Source organism: Molossus molossus, unplaced genomic scaffold, assembly GCF_014108415.1.
Source record: "Molossus molossus isolate mMolMol1 unplaced genomic scaffold, mMolMol1.p scaffold_m16_p_3, whole genome shotgun sequence".
NCBI classification, from domain to species: domain Eukaryota; kingdom Metazoa; phylum Chordata; class Mammalia; order Chiroptera; family Molossidae; genus Molossus; species Molossus molossus.
Genome location: NW_023425366.1, coordinates 104,465,683 through 104,483,497, shown reverse-complemented (window position 1 = coordinate 104,483,497; position 17,815 = coordinate 104,465,683). Strand labels below are relative to the sequence as shown.

General features: G+C 39.1%; 1 pseudogene; it reads right to left on the bottom strand.

Moving 5' to 3' along the window:
- Positions 1-8,036: 8,036 nt before the first annotated feature.
- On the bottom strand, positions 8,037-8,339 carry LOC118642876 (annotated as a pseudogene).
- Between the last annotated feature and the right edge of the window lie 9,476 nt (positions 8,340-17,815).

The window sequence follows — 17,815 nt, the reverse complement described above, 5'->3', positions numbered from 1 at the left end:
TGTTAGAATTACTAGAAAGCTACACTAATCAAGACCATATGGCACTGTCAGAGGGATAAAAAACATATCAATAGAATAAACCCACACGAATACAGCTGACTGAATTTTTAACAAGATGTAAAGTCAATTCAATGGAGAAAGGATCATCTGTTTAACAAATGGTGTTAAAACAATTGGACATCCATTGGCACAAACAAGCAAACAAACAAAAATCTCAACCTCAACTTCACACCCTTTACAAAATATGCCCTCAAAATTGATCACAGATCTAAACAAAAAAAGTGAAACTTTTGAATGAAAGTCTTGGAAACCTGAGGATGTTTGAATTTCTTAGACATTACATAAAAAACACAATAAAAGATAAAAAAAAAAGTGATAAATTGGACCTCATTAAAATGAAAACTTTTGTTCAGTGAAAATAACGTTAAAAGAATGGAAATAGAGCTACAGACTAGAAAAATATTTGGACATTATATATTCAACAGACTTCTATCTTGAATATATAAAGAACTCTCTAAACTCAAGAGTAAGAAAATGACCCAATTTAAAATGGGCAAGCCGGGCCCATGTGGCTCACTGGATGAGCGTTGACCCATACACTGAGAGGTCACTGGTTTGATTCCCGGTCAGGGCAAATGCCCAGGTTGTGGTCCAGATCCCCAGTGTGGGGGAAGGTGGAGGCAGCCAATTGATGTTCTCTCTTATCGATGTTTCTATTTCTCTCTCCCTTTCCTTTTTTCTCTCTCTAAAATTCATTAAAAAAAATTTTTTTTAAAAATGGGTAAAATACCAGAAGAGATATTTCACCAAAGAGGATAAAAAGATAAACAATAAGCACATGAAAAATGTTTACTATCACTAGGGAAAGGCAAATTAAAGCCTTAATGAGATACTGCTGTAGATCTATTAGAAATAGCTAAAATTAAAAACACTGACAAAATTAAGTGATGGTGAGAATATGGAGGAACTAAAACTCTCATATTCAGCTGGTGGGAATGCAAAATGACATTGCCACTCAGGGAAACAGCTTATCAGTTTCCTTAAAATGTTAAATATATACTTACCACAGGACCCAGCATTTCACACCCAAGAGAAATGAAACTTAGGTTCACACAAATACCTCTACACTAATATTTATAGAAACTTTCTTTGTAATTTCCCAAACCTGTATGCAACTCGAATGCCCTCTGATAGATGAAGAGTTAAGTGAAATATGCGATGCACTACTACTTAGCAGTAATATGGGAGGAACTACTGATGCACACAACAAATTGGATGGACTTCAAGGACATTGCCCTGAGTGAAAAAAGTCAAACTCCAAAGGTTAATATATGTGGTATGATTCCATGACATAATATTGCAAAGTGACAAAATGATAGTGTTTGAGAACAGAGTAGTTTGCCAAAGTTATAAGAGGGTGCGATCTTAGAGGGACAGCATGAGGAAGATTTTTGAGGTAATGGAAAATATATCTTAATTGTGGTGGTGGATACACAAATATATACAGATTTTAAAGTTCATAGAACTAAACATGAAAAAAAAAAAAAAACCCACCTGAGTGCATATAAAACTTGTAAAATACAGATGAGGTCTATAGGTGAGTTGATAGTATTGTATCAATGTCAGTATCGTGGCTTTGATCACTGTAGAACAGTTATGCAAGATGTTAACATCAGAGGAAGATAAGTGAAGCACACACAATAAGTCTAGACACTATTTTTAGAAACTGTGATATGTCTAAAAGTATTTCAAAGTAGAAAGAAGAAAAAAATGAAAAGCGATTGGCTCCTGGGCTTCATACCCAGCTGTGCCGCCTGCACCGCCCTCCTCCACCTGGTAGCGGGACAGAGGGTTGTTATCTAAGAAGCAGCTGTGGGGTGTAGATGGGGACATTAGCCCAGCTGATGGTGGGTGAACTGTACTGAAATAAAGTGAACATTTATATTCTGAATTCAGAGACCCATCCTCCAGTCCTCTTTCCTTACTTAAGTCCCACTATTGCAGAAAACGTCCTGCATATGATCCTGACACACCCAGGGCAAAGACGTAAAGATCCCGACACAAGTAATCACCAATGACATGGCCCGGTCAGGCCACCTTCCAGGCTAGGCCATAGCACAAGGGTTCACAGGTTCCAGCCAGTTCCTTAGCCCTCAACTCTTAAACGTGAGTAGAACACCAAGAACTATCAGATGGCTAAGGAGATGCTCTAACATGAAAAATTATAATGCGAACCAGCAAGTAAATAATAAGCACCTAGGAAGAAGCAGGGACAATCCAGGAAAAAGAAAACTTTAAAAAGAACAATTAATAATCTCAGAGAAGTGAAAGAGCATAATATGCTCATTAAGCAAGAACAGAACAGGATGCTACACACACACACACACACATACACTCACTCACACACACCACGCAGAACAAAAACGAGTGCCTAGAAATTAAAAGTTAGATAGAAGACATGACAAATTCAATATAGAATGTTGGGAAGATAAAATTAAGAAATATCCAATAAAGTAGAGCAAAAAGAGGTGGAGATAAGAGAGAAAAGATAAAAAAAAATTCAGGGGCTACTAAAAAAATCCACCATCCAAATAATGGAAGTTCTAGGGATAGAGCACACAGAAAAAGAAGGGTGCATGTAATGAAAGAAACAGTTCCCAGAACTTTCCCTAGAACTGAATATACAAATGAAAATAGAATGTACACCATGGACATTCATTCATTCATTCATTCATTGATTCATCTGTCAACAGGTGCTCACTGTGTCCTCACCTGGTCTTTCCTGTGCATGCACAAAGAGAAGAGAATCTCTGGAGTCTCTTCCTCTTCTTATAAGGATACCAGTCCTATTAGATTAGGGCCCTGCCTTTACATGACCTCATTTAACCCTAATTACTTCCTATCTCCAATGCAGTCACATTGGGTGGTGGGTGGTGATGGTGGTGGTTAGAGCGTCAACGTATGAATTTCAGGGAAACACAATTCAGTGTATAACAACTCCCAACATCAAATTTCATAGCAAGATTTATTTTTGACACATTTGCACTTTTTAGATTTATAATATGTGCAGCTATTTATTATTTTACTGTTATTATACATTTTGAGTTCATGTTACGTCTTTTTGCATTAGTCAGAACTTCCACAATGCTATGAAGTAGTAATCATGCTTTTCACAAGCAACCAATTAAAGTAAAGGGAGAAGAAAGATATTTTCAGACATGCAAAGTTCTCAAAATACAACTCCTCTGCCCATGCATCTTCTTTCATAGTGCTGCCAGAGGACGCTCTCCAACAGAGTAAATCAGACAGAAACAGTTAAGAATCACAGGACCACTCAGCTGTGGGATATAAAACTGAAAGCAATAAATGAACAAACAAAAACTCACAGACACAGACAACAGTATGGTGGTTACCAGAGGGAAGGGGTGGGGGCAATACAGCATAAAGGGGGTCAACTGTATGGTGACAGAAGATTTGTCTCTGGGTGGTGTGCACACAGCGCAATATACAGTTGATGTATTATAGGATTGCACACTTGAAACCTATATAATTTTATTAACCAATGTCACGCCAATAGATTTAATTAAAAGTATAAAAAGAAAAATATGGGAGAAAACCAAGAAACAAGAAGACCTTTGTGCCCAGGAAACAGGGGATCCCACACTGGTACCTGTCACCAGGGCCAAGGGGCAACAGGTTCCCCAGGGGAGCAGTTCAGGAGACGCCCAAAGAGAGTTTTTCAAGAATAAGAAATTGACAAATATCCATTGCATTGTAGTATGGGGAGGGGAGCTGCAGACCACCGAAGGAGCATTTAGTTTTGAACTAAAGCTAAGCAACGTGCAATGAGACAGTAGGAAGACCGGAGGTTCCAGGGGTTCTGGGGAAGGGAAGGAGGGAGGGAGAGGTGAATAGGTGGGACACAGAGGATTTTCAGGGCATTAAAACTACTCCATATGGTACTGAAATGGTGGATGCATGTCATTGTACATTTATCAAAACACATAGAATATACGACACAAAGAAGGAACTCTAACGCAAACCACAGAGTTTAGTTAGTCAAGTATCAATATTGGCTCATTGATTGCAACACATGTGCCAGAGTAATGCAAGATGTTAAAATATGGAAACTGTGTGGGCAGAGAGGGTACACGAGAACTCGCTGTACTTTCTACTCAGTCTTTCTGTGAACCTAAAAGTTCTCTAAGAAATAAAGTCTATTGATTTTTTTAAATGTGCAGTGAAAAGACCAAGAAATGCATCAGCTCTGAGGGAGACAGGAAAAGGATTCATAGTATAGCCAGGGAATACCCGTGTACACATGATACCAGCATCCTGTGGACATGAGGAATGGGGCTGGTGTATGGGAGCGGTGGGCACAGGGCATGAAAGAGGAATATCCTCATCCTCTAGAGGCAAGCCCATGAAAATACCAAAAAGCCAAGAAATAGCCATATGTCAGAGAACTGGGTGTGTGTGGGGGAGGGGTGTCTTGTAGAGCTATTTGACTTTTTAGTGTGTACAACACTTTTTAGTCAAACTAAAACCTTTGAAGACAATTCTACGTCAAAAACATATTCAATCTCAATGCTACTAAAAATCTCTAAGAGATCTTTGAAGTTCATTTAGACATTTTCCTGTTGTCGTTTGGAATGGATTCTCTCCCCACTTTCTCTTTCTTCTAAATGGAAAGCATCACTTTTAAAAAAATCCTTCTCTCTCTACTGAATGTTCTTGTTAGTGTTCAGAGTTTGATTCCGACACATTTGGATTTCTTAGGTACTTGATTGTATGTGCTAATATTTACTCTTCTGTGTCTGTTTCAAATCTTTCTGCACCAGTCAGAGCTTCTACATCTCTGTAAGACTGTAATCACACTGGCTGACGTCTTTGTATTAGTCTTGATTTTATAGAACTGCCCCAGTCAAAAGTGTTCTATACTGTAAATTATACTGCTGGCTGTTGAATTAAGATAGAAAAGCTTTATCACGCTAGAGAAGAATCCTTTTAGTTTTAGTTATTGTGTTGCATCATGAATAAATATTAAATAGAATAGGTTTTTGAGGCTTTTTTGAAATTGCATTATGATTTTTCTTATTGGTCCAAGTTTTTGTGACTTTTCGTAATATTAGACATCTTCTTATACAACTGTCTCGCATTCTTTTTTTTAAAATCCTCATCCGAGGACATTTTTCCATTTTTTGTTCAGATAGAGTGAGACAGAGAGAGAGAGAGAGAAACATCGACGTGAAAGGGGCACATCGTGTGGCTGCCACCTACATGACCCAACCAGGGCCGGGGACAAACTGCTACTCAGGTATGTGCCCTTAGCGGGAACCGAACCTGGGTCTCTCTGGACTTTGGGCTGAGTCTCTAACAGCTGAGCCAAACTGGCCAGGGCTCTCATTCTTGAGATAAACTATAGGTAGCCATGACTCTTAAAAAAATTTTTTTTTTTCTTTATTGATTTTTAGAGAGAGAAGAAGGGAGAAGGAGAGAGAGATAGAAACATCGATGAGAGAGAACATCGATTGGCTGCCTCCTGCATGACCCCCAGTGGGGATTGGGCCCACAACCTGGGCATGTGCCCAGACCGGGAATCGAACCGGTGACCTCTTGGGTCCACACTCAACCACTGAGCCACACCAGCTAGGCTAGGTGGCCATGACTCTTAATGTATCATTAGGTTCAGTTTGCTATTATTTTTTTATTCTATATTTGTCAATGAGGTTTTGGTAGAGTTTTCCTTCATTCTGCTTCCCCTCACTGCCCCTACCCCCCAATTTTGATATCAGAGTTCTATTTTTTTTTTTCTGTATAGCATCAAAACCATTTATTCCTTGAAAAGAATATGGCATTCTTGTTTAAGATGTCAGACTGAACCCACATTTGCCTTTGCTGCTTCCTAAATTCCCTTTGGAATGAGAGTGTGAAGAAGAATAAGGAGACTGTACATTGGGCAGGGATGGAGCTGACCAGACGTTGAGAAACTGCTGGGGGACTTTGCAGCTTTGGTCAAGAGCTGCTGTGCTAGGGAAGCTCGTACGCTCAGTGGGGCCCACAGCGAAGGATGGCAAGCACAGGGAGAGCGGGCACAGATTCAGGTACAACCTGAAGGTCGGTCAGGGCAGTAGCCTCATCCTGCCCACTGTGTGTACCAACTGCAATCGCCTGCCTGCGGTTCTGATTGGTAGTTTCCTGATAACTAAGGACATTGAGCATCTCTCTGTGTGTGTGCGTATCTGCCATTTGTATGTCTTCTTCGGAGAAATGTCTGTTCAGATTCTTCAAATATTCTGGATACAAGTCCCTTATCAGATATGATGTGCAAAAGCTTTCTCCCATTTCATTGGTTGCCTTTTTACTTTCATGGTTCTGTTTGTAGCACAAAATCTTTTAATTTTGATGAAGGCCAGTTGATCTATTTTTTCTTTAGTTACTTGTGCTTTTGGTGTCATATCTAAGAAACCACTGCCTCATCCAAGATCATTTAGATTTCTCCTGTGTCTCCTTCTTGGAGTTGTAGAATTTTAGCTCTTACTTTGGATCTTTGATTCGTTTGAGGGTTTGTTTTATTTTTGTACACAGTGTTAGGTAGGAGTCTAGATTCATATTTTTTCATGTGATCCAGTTTTCCAGCATCACGTGTTGAAAAGACTATCCTTTTGCCCGGCCAGTGTGGCTCAGTGGATTGAGTGTCATCCCATGGACTGAGAGGTCACTGGTTCGATTCCCAGTCAGGGCACATGCCCAGGTTGCGAGTTTGATCCTCAGTGGGTGATGTGCAGGAGGCAGACAATCGATGTTTCTCCCTCACATTGATGCTTCTGTCTCTCTCTTCCTTCCTCTCTCTCTAAAAACTCAATACAAACCTATTTAAAAAACTGAAGACTATCCTTTTATCATTGAATTTTCTTGGCGTCTTTGTTAAGAGTCTATCGACTGTAAATGCAGAGATTTCTTTTGGAGTGTCTCAGTTCTCTTCCATTGATCCATCTCTCCGTATGCCAGCACCACTTACTGGCATTTTGAAATCAAGAGATTAAGTTCTCTAAATTTTTTTTTTTTTAAATCCATAGGGTATTTTATTTGAGCAAAGACAGCTTCTCCAAATCATAAAACCAGATAGATTAATAATGATACACATATCCAAATCAGATTAGAAATGTAGGTCATGGCTCTCATTCACTGTCTCGGCATTAAAGATGTTATAAATAAAAAAAAATACCACCAAATGTCCCAACATTTAGACATAGGTGTTGTCAAAAAGGTCTTTCTCTGACTTTAGCAAAGAAAAACCCTCTAAAATTCATTCTTTAACTACTGACATGATTTACCTCTAGTACCTGGTATTACTATTTCTCCTACTGCAGCAAGCTCTAGTTTTCTCAAAGCCTTTCCCCAACTTTCCTTGAAATAAAATATCGTATTTCCAATCTTCAAATTAAAATCTTATCCTCATAAATATATGTACCAGGTTGGTATATTCATATATATATATATATATATATATATATATATATATATATATATACTTTCCATTTTCTTTTTTTTTTTTAATCCTCACCCGAGGATATTTTTTCCATTTTTTTGTACAGATAGAGTGGGAGGGAGAGAGAGGAAGGGAGAGAGAGAGAGAAACATCGACGTGAAGGGACACATCAAGTGGCTGCCACCCGCACGACCAACCAAGGCCGGGGACAAACTGCAACCGAAGTACGTGCCTTTAGCGGGAACCGAACCCGGGTCTCTCCGGACCGCAGGCCGACGCTCTAACCGCTGAGCCAAACTGGCCAGGGCTACTTTCCATTTTCAAGCTAAGCAAAGACATGCATTTAGAGTTGTATTAATGTTATTAAAGCAAAAGACAATTCAATCTAATATCAAGAGAAACTGTGACCTTCCTATGCAGCGTTTGATACAGAAAACATTGATTTTGACATACCTTTTTTTTATTCGAATACCACTCTGATCTCTTATGGTCCAAGAACATTCAAATAATAAACCGAAAAGAAACAGATGTTACAGATTGGTCTTTAAACGTTACCACCAATGATGCCACGCTTGCCTATGATCTCGCCGACATAAACCACATCCACACCTCAGTGGCCACCAAACCAGCGGAGCTTGCTTAACTGTGAGCTGTTTGAAGTTACCAGTTTGAGCACTACTGACTATCTTCTTCAAGCTCCGAATAGGTTCAGGGATCTCAGCAGGGGTGGGAGGAATCAGCTCCACCTTGGCATAGTGCCAACGCGTGGCCAGCTGAGACTCGGAGTGAGGCACAGCAGCCTTTGCCAGTGCGGGGTCCTCTGCAGGTTCCGGACAAACTGGGCCATGCCGCTAGGACGGCCACTCTGCACCTGGAGGGCCGGCTGAATCTAAATTGTTCTTTTTCAAGCTTGCTTTGTCTGTTCTGCATCCTTTTGGATTTTCATATGAATTTTAAGACTAGCTCTTTTTTTTTTTTTTGCAAAAAACCAGCTGAGCCAGCTCCCCTTTGACTCCTGCTTGGGAATGTTAAATACCGCCGATCTGCTCCAGCCACTCTCCTGGTCCCTGTGTTTTCTAGGCTTGTGCTGCCAGATGGTTCCTACGAGCTGATGACACTTGTTCTGGAAGGTTTGAGGAAGGTACTTGTCATACCTGAGTGTGTTCAGGGCAGGACAACTAGGCCCTCTGTGCCACTGGCCAGAAGTGACCGAGTCTTCAGCGGTTGTCATGCGTTGGTTTTAGAAAAGCTAAAGTGTGAAAAGAATGTGTGTTAGAATTGACAAAATATGGTACCCGATTTCCTTTTTCCATTCTTGCCCCAAAGTATACTTTGGTACAGAGCAATGAGTGAACTTTTAAGAAAGTAAGTTGAACCATATAATTCTTGGCTTAAGACCCTCTGATGACTTCCCATCATAAAATCCAGACTTTCTACCATCGTGTTCAAGACTTTATGGGATATGATTCTCATAAAAAAAAACAACAACAAAATCAGCTTTACCGTGGCTGCTGTGGCACAGTGGTTAGAGCGTTGGCTAACTGAAGGGTCATGGGTTCAATTCCGAGCCAAGGGCATGCAGCTGGATTGCAGGTTCGATTCCTGGCCCTGGTCGGGGTGCACAGGAGGTACCAGTCAATGTGTCTTTCTCACACAGAGCTGGAGCGAAGAGAAGCAGATTCTGCTCAAAGGTAAACTGGAATTGAATGACTTGCTTGGGAATGGTAGGGCTCCTCGTGAGGGTGCTGGCATCTTCGAGAGTGCCCACCAAAGAGACCGTTCAACAGGTGGGGCTCAGGCACTCCGCCAGCCTTTGACAGGGAAATACTAGGACTTTTATTTATATCTATGTTTATGAAAATAAAGAATTAAGCTCCACTTATATTTACCATATGGATTGACCCTGGCCTCCTCCCTTGCTGCCTGACAGCCATGGGTCATGGGTGCCACACCAGGGCTCCTAGGGGAGCAATGGGCGTGAGAACTTCAGAGCTCCTTGGGGCCTCCTTCAGTTACTCAATTTCAGAACGTTGTGACAGATAGCAGTTTGCATATTGGATGGTTGAGTAGATACATGGATTATATTATCGAGTTTAAACTGATATCATCCTCACAGAATGGCCAAGAGGCTCCAAAATTTTCTGCAGAGAAAATGTAGATGAAAGATAACAGTAATCAAAAGAGAAACATTCTGCACAACAAAATAGCAGAGCCAGCACTTATCACCAGGTAGGAACAATAATAATCACTTGATTTATACAGTCACTTCCTTGGCTGTGATCATTTATTATAGGTAGCAAAGAAGTATACTTTTACACCATTCAATTTGCTAACCTAAAAATAAAAGGCCTTTCAAAGTGCGAGGCAACAAACATTTATTTGCGATCAATAAGAATAGCTATTTGGGACACACTGATTCAGGCAGAAGTCCAAGTAGTGTTCTGATTGGGAGACAAAGGCAATGGGCATTCATGAGAAAGGGAAGGGGGATAATTACTTCAGTAGAAGAAAGGCATTTCTGTCGGTGCAGATAACAGAACATAGTGATGCTAATTCAGGACAGTATTTTCAATCCAGTAGTCATACGAACTGCTTTTGTGTTATCTTTGCAAACAGTACTTTGGGGCACGATGTTGAGTTAAGCCCATTCCAAAGGTGTTTTTCTTTGTTTTAACATTCCAAAGGTTTGAGGCATGAGACATGCAAAGCAGTTCCGTTGGCATGGCAGCTCTAGGTCCACTTTAAAGTGGCTCCGTTTATTTATTTTTTGACACATTAAAAAATTGTTTTACTCATATTTATTGAGTCGTTGGCAAATCCTTTTAAAATTTCTATTTGTGTATTTCTTGTATGTATAATAAACTGGTACAGTTGCACATGCAATTTGTAATTGATTATATATACATTGAGGTTGTGTGCAAGTTTTAAAGTTTTTACTGGTAAGTCTGTGATGTTGGCCCCTGGGAGGGCTCAGCAAGCCTGTCTGAGCCACACCCATAGCTTAAAGTGAAGGGTACAGATTATTCTGCTGTTCACCTATCCAGAGTCACAGGGAAAAGGTTGGCCAGAAGTAGAATCCAATCAATGTCAGAAGAAGTAAGATCAGCTTCCCTTATTAAGCAACCTAGTCCGTTTTTCTTAAATTTTTTTCTTTATTGATTTTAGAGAGAAAGGAAGGGAGAGGGAGAGAGAGATAGAAATAGTGATAAGAGAGAGCATCAACTGGCTGTCTCTTGCATGTTCCCCACTGGGAATCAGCCCCAAAACTTGGGCATGTGCTTGGACCGGGAATTGAACCTGCAGCCTCTTGGTGCATGGGTTGATGCTCAACCACTGAGCCATATCGGCTGGGCTTAGTCCTATTTTCATATATATAAATGACTATTAAAGATCTCCACATATTTTAAGAAAGTCAACAACATATAAAACATGAATCAAGATGAGTAAACAGAACAAGAAAACCCAGAAGAAATAGTTAACTTGGTAAAAACAGAAATTAGTTAATTTTAATCACTATTATCAGAAAGACTACAGGAGATCTTGTACAGAATAAGCTCCTAAAACTAGAACAGTCTGCTAAGAAAAGTAAGTAATGAAAGAATAAACAATATATTTATAAGGAGGCAATCTAAGAAGTTGAATAACCTTTATCAGGCATTTTAGAAAGGAAAAAGAAAAATCTAGAAAGTATATTTATCTTTTTTTTTTTTTTTTTTTTACTTTTTCTAATTATTTGTATGAAGCAAGTTTAACATTGACCTCAAAACTTGTTAAAGACAGTATAAACATGAAAATCATAGACCTAAATTCCTTATAAATATTTATTTAAGTGCTCTCTATAAAAGAATTCAACATCACATTAATAAAATGATACATCATGACCAAATGGGATTTATTTTAGGAATTCAAGGTTGGTTTAATATTTGAAAAGCTATACTGTGATACTATATTAGGAAATGTAAGTAAAATATTTTATGAGTATCCCCATATGTGCTTACAAACTTTCCATAACATTCAACAACCTTTCCTCATAAAAAGAAAATAGAAATTGATAACTATATATAAATCATATAAAAATTTTTATATAATCATAATAAATATAAAATATATAAATTATATATTCTGAAATATCTATAAATTACATATATAACTTAGGAATATTATAGATAATTTATATGTTTATATATAAATTTACATATATTTATATATATTTCTAAATATATATTATATATAAGTCTTATAATTATATAATATTTATTAGGTATATTCCTAAATTAGTTAAAAAAAAACCAGTGCAATCTCAATAAAAATACCAACAAGCTTCATATAAAATTAGACAGGTTAAAACTAAATCCCCAATTTATTTGGAATTTATTCTTATATATGGTGTGATGTATGGATCTAATTTTATCTTATTTAAAAATATGTTTTTAGCCCTGGCCTGTTTGGCTCAGTGGTTAGAGTGTAGGCCTGTGGAACAGAGTCCTGGGTTCAGTTCCCACTAAGGGAATGTACCTTGGTTGCCATTTGTCCCTGACCCCAGTTGGGGTCATGCAGGTGGCAACCGGTCAATGTATCTCTCTCATCTCTCTCTTCCTCCCTTTCCCCTCCTGCTCTATCTGAAGATAAATGCAAAAAAAAAAAAAGTCCTCAGATAAGGATAAAAAAATATATATATGTTTTTATAGATTTTTAGAGAGAGAGAAAGTGGGGCAGGGAGAGAGAGAGAAAAACATTGATGTGAGAGAGAAACATCAATCAGCTGCCTCCCACATGCCCCCACTGGGGATTGGGAATTGAGCCCGAAACCTGGGTACTTTCCCCAACCAGAAATTGAACCCATGACCTCTCAGAGCATGGGGCTCAACCAACTGAGCCACATCAGCCAGGGCTAATTTTATCTTTTTCCAAGTGGCTAACCAATTGGCCTAGCACAATTTAGTCAAAAAGTTCATTTTGCCCAACTGATTTGAGATGTCACCCTTATTATACACTGAAATTCCACATGTACTTGCATCTCTTTTTGCATGTTCTTTTGTAGTCCACTGGCCTATTTTCAGTCCAGGTACCAACACTACACTATTTTAATTATCAAAGTATATTTTAATATCTGCCAGGGCTAGTTGCCTCTCATAGTGTTTATTTTGTAGTGGTTTCCTGCTATTATTGGGTGTTTATTTTTTTCACATGAAGTTTATTATTATTTACTGATATTTTCTTTGTTACCTAATATATGATCAGTTCTTGTGAATATTCCATGTGTGCTTGAGAAGATAGATTTTTAATTATCAGGGGTAAAGTTTTTTTAAAAAATAATGTTTTTATTGATTTTTTAGGGAAAGAGGAAGGGAGAGAGAGAGAAACATCAATGTGAGATAGAAACATCGATGGATTGCCTCCTGCACGCCCCCTACTGGGGATTGAGCCTGCAACTCAGTCATGAGCCCTGACTGGGAATTGAACTGGGACCTCTCAGTCCATGGGACGATGCTCAATCCACTGAGCCACACCAGCCAGGCTTAGGGGTAAAGTTTAATACATATCCACAAGGTCTATGGTTTTTAAAATTATGATGGTAATTTATTTTATATTCTTACTTATTTTTGTCCACTTATTTGACACCATTGAGCAAGTGGTACTTATCCAAGGGGTTCTTCAATCCTGATGACCTTGGGCTTTAGCCTTTTGTTCCATCAGTGAGACATTTTCATGGGTTTATGCTGTTTTTGTATAACTTCACCTGGGTACACTGTTTATGCAGCTACCTGCTCTCCTTGCAGTTTTCCTTAGATTAACAGTACAATGCTTGGCTTCTCTTTCCATCCACACTCCCATCAATCAGTTGTAAGCTTATTTTCCTGAAAAAAATTTTATGGTGATCCTGAGTAATGGTTTAATAACATTTTTATCATTTCCAAGTGTGGACATAAATCTGGGAAAGAGAGCATATTTTGGGAGGTAGTACTGAGGAACTATCTAGGACAGAGGTGAGCTAAGGTTTCTGGGTGTGGTCAAAGGAAGAGAGCTGGGTAGTTTCGCAGAGGCTTTGGGTATTTGGTACCCTGGAAATGGACAAATTCTGGAGGCTTGACAGAGTGAAATTAACTTCATGCCAGCCTCTTTCTGTCTCTCTGGGTTTGCCGTCAGCACATCTGACTCGTGGGGGGACCTCTAGAGGCATGCGTGGAAGGGGGTGAGGTCCTGCATGGTAATTGGAGTGGATTTTCACCCCCTACACCTCTAGGAGTTCTCCATTTAGCAGTCAGGGAGACTGGCAACTAGTGACAAAGAAGACTTACATTTCTTAATGTCCCAGAAGACCAAAGGTCTGGGCCACTGGCTCTCCTCCCTATTCTACCACCACTTTATAACTCATTTCCTTCCCCAAGGTGTCTTTTGTAAATTTTTTACCTGAATTTCCATTATGGGGTGGCCTGGCTTCCCCCTCACTTTCCTTCTACGGCCTCAGAGCTTGGGGCCAGCCCCTCGCACACTCGTGGAAGGAGCAGAGAGAAAGGGGGTGCTGAGAGCTGGTCGGGGAGGAAGCTGGAATCATTGCAGACAGGCAAAGTAATCGGAATTACAACTGAAAACCTATATTATGAAAGAAAATTATGCTGCCAACCTTGAAATGGGGAACCCAGATGACATCCTATTTTACAAAGCCTGTGTTTTGATCCATTTAAAGTACTCACTGGAGTTAGTCTTGTAAGTGGTTTCATAATCCATCAGCCAGCTGGCCTTGTGGAATGATATTTCATCATGAAAATAGACCTTAGGGAGGGGTAAGAAGAATCAAAGACACATGAGATTTATGACGCACCAATCAAACCGAGGAATCAGTTTGCTGCCATAATCTTAACCTTTATGTTGCAGGAGTCTCAGTCTGAGTCTCTACTGTGGCCACCCACAGAGTTCACCGCAACGCGGGGTCTACCCACTCGGGAAATGGACACCCTAATGGAGAGTCAGGATATAGCAGGACAACAGGCCAGTTGTCTTTCTCTCTCTTCTCTTCTTCCTCTTTATCCCATCTACTGGTGACTGGATTTGTTTTCAGACTCTTGGAAATAGGAACAGTTATAAAAAATATATGTTTCTGTGACATTCTCCATAAGCCATTAATAAACATAGGCATTTCCACCTTGACTGACAGCCTAGGTGAAGTATTAGCATTTCTAACACATCCTCAGCTCTGGCCATAAGCCCTCAGAGATCTTCCCGGCAAACGGGGGATGAGATGACATGTGTGAACCAAGGATGCTGTGGGATTTGTGTCTGGGTGCTGCTGAGGAAAGCGTGACTATTTCATTTAACAGATTGGGAGACAGGAAAGGTTACTGGTACTGGAGTAATTGGTTTTTCAAGCAAACTCATAACGGAAATAAAATTTGGGAAGCTGGGAATAAGAAGAATGAATGGAAGGGAACTTAGCAAGTTGGAGAAAACAGAAACTCACAATTGCAGAGGAGATGGCTAAATGCATCACGGAGCTGCATGTCTGAACTCCAGAGCCCACAGGTATCTCTGAAAGAGGGGCTATAGCTTGGGTTCAAATAGGAGGATTAGTGGAAAGTCTCTAAGAAGAAATTGGATCCTCATGACCCCTCTCAAACCCTGTAACTGTGGTGACTCTGCTCACCTTAACAGAACAGTGCAGAATTCTTAGGAGAGCTTGACCCCAGTGGAATCTGGACTCAGAATGGGGGAGGTGCTGCAATGAAAACGGGGATTAAATACAAATGAGCACACTGAATGGTGCCAGCAGCCCTGTCCTTGCTCCTCATAGCAAGGTTTATGCAATTATACACAATTAATAATGGGATAGAAAACAAGCAAATGAAAATATGAGACAGCCCTGGCCAGTTTGGCTTTGTGGTTAGAGCATCGGCTCTCGGACTGAAGGGTCTTGGGTTTGATTCTGGTCAAGGGCATGTGCCTGGGTTGCAGGTTCAATCCCCAACCCTGAGGGGTCGTGTGGGAGACAACCAATCGATGTATCTCTCCCACATTGATGTTTCTCTCTCTCTCTCTCTCCCCCCCTCCCTCCCTTCCACTCTATCTAAAATATCAATGGAAAAATATCCTCAGGTGAGGATTAACAAAAGAAAAAGAGAGAGAGAAAAGAAAATATGAGATAATCATTATTAACTCTAAGGTAAAGAAAATGTACATAAGAGAGAAATTGTTTTCATTGTATAATCCTCAACCATGAATAATATTTATATAAGCACTGAATATTGATTTTATCAAAAATCATACTGGAAAAACATCTAGAGAATGAGGGAATATTTATGAGATTTATAGCCTCATCTTCCATATTAGGAAGTCAATAGTTAATACCTAAAACTGAGAAATCAAGAAATAGTAGGCTAAATATGAAAGCCTATAATATGTAAAAGTAAACACATATATACACACAGCAACAAAATGGAGGAAAGTATTTACTTGGTGCAGCAGGAATGGGAAATAGTGGAATTTATTTTGAAGTTTTGAATATGTGTAATAGTAGTTAACAGAGACATGATAAGGTGTTTGAGTTATAATTGAATATATATATAATATATATTATATGTATTATATGTGTATACACACATAATATGTAGTAGATGGAGAGATGTTACAGATTGAAAGATATGTTAAAGGGCTCAGATGTTAAAGAAATTATACCTCATAATTTTAGACTTCAATAATAAAATGTTCTGGAGATTCTAAAGTCAAACATCTACCATCACTGTATTTAAATAAAATCATTCCCCCTAAGCAATTAGGCAATGAAAAAGTAGTATTCAGACCTCCCGCCTCCCAAGGTTATAAGATTTCTTCTAATAATAAGAACAGCAGGAAAATAAATGTCAGCAATTTATAAACATGTAACTCCAATAAATCTTGAGGCCCTAAGTAATGACAAAGAAACAATAGTCAGCAATTAAAAATTCCAGTGTTTACTTCCATCACTTACATAGTACAATGAATCAGTTCACAGCATCCAGCCACCGTTCTTAGAATGTCCTTTCACCTCTAGCTACTCCAGCATCAGCCTGTCTTGAACACTTGAATTACTCACTTTTCATCCCAAGTGAGCCCCAAGCCTTTACCTCTCGGTTCTGATGTCTGCACCCATGCTCCTGATCTGGTGTTACCAAAGCTCTGCTTGGAAGTTGTGGGCAGAGATGAAAGACAAAATTGTCTTCAGCCGATTGAAAGAAGAGACAGAGGTCTTAGTACTATTTATTAATTAATGAATTTTATTCTTATCACAAATGCAGGAATTTATTTTTAACCTGTTCCTCATTATGATAAAGTGGTAATTTAAGCATTGTTCCTTTCAATGTTTCCATCTAAACATCCTTATAAATATTCACATAAATTATTATTATTATTTTGGAAAAATGGTTTAAGACTAATGAACTCATACACAGTTACTCTGAACATTCTTAACAATACTTTTTTAAAATATAGAAATGCACAAAGAGTAAGTAACAACACCAGTACTTCACCACTCAGAATTAATATAGGCTAATAGGTTTTCATATTTGCTTTAGGCATTTTTTAATTTTAAGAAACAAGATTGAATTAAATAAGTTACATATTAAATTAAATGAATAAGAGTGGGGAAGTTATGTAAGCGGGGGTAGGATAATCGGGAAGGGCAGACAGAGTAGAGCAGAAATGTTCTGGAAGTTAGTCCATGAAGCCCACAAAAGACAGGCACAGAAAATTAAAGCTGGCAACTTGCAGCAAAGATCATAATTAAAGGTGGACTGTTAAAAAATCCTCCCTTGCCCGGCCAGTATGGATCCATGGCTGAGCGTTGACCCATGCACCAAGAGGTCACCAGTTCGATTCCCAGTCAGGACACATGCCCAGGTTGTGGGCCTGATCCCCAGTGGGGGGCATGCAGGAGGCAGCCAATGGATATTTCTCTCTCTCTCTCCCTCTCCCTTCCTCTCTCTCTCTGTCTCCGACATCAACAAAGAAAAAAAAATCCTCTCTTATAGAAACAAGTATTCTTATATATTTGCCCACTTTTTGACTATTTCCACTACTCCTCATTCCTTTCGGATTCAGGTTTCCAATAGTATTATTTTCCTTCAGCTTAAAGAATTTTCTCTTGCACTTTGTGTAATATGAGTCTGCTGACAGCAAGTGATCTCAACCTTAATTTATCTGAAAATATTTTCTTTTGCTTTCATTGTTGAAGACTGGTTATAGACTTCTAAGTTGACAGGGTTTTCTTTCCACACATTATGATGTTATTTCATTGTCTTCTGGACTCTACTTCATGAGAAGTCAGTTGATAGTCATATGACTGTTCTTGTG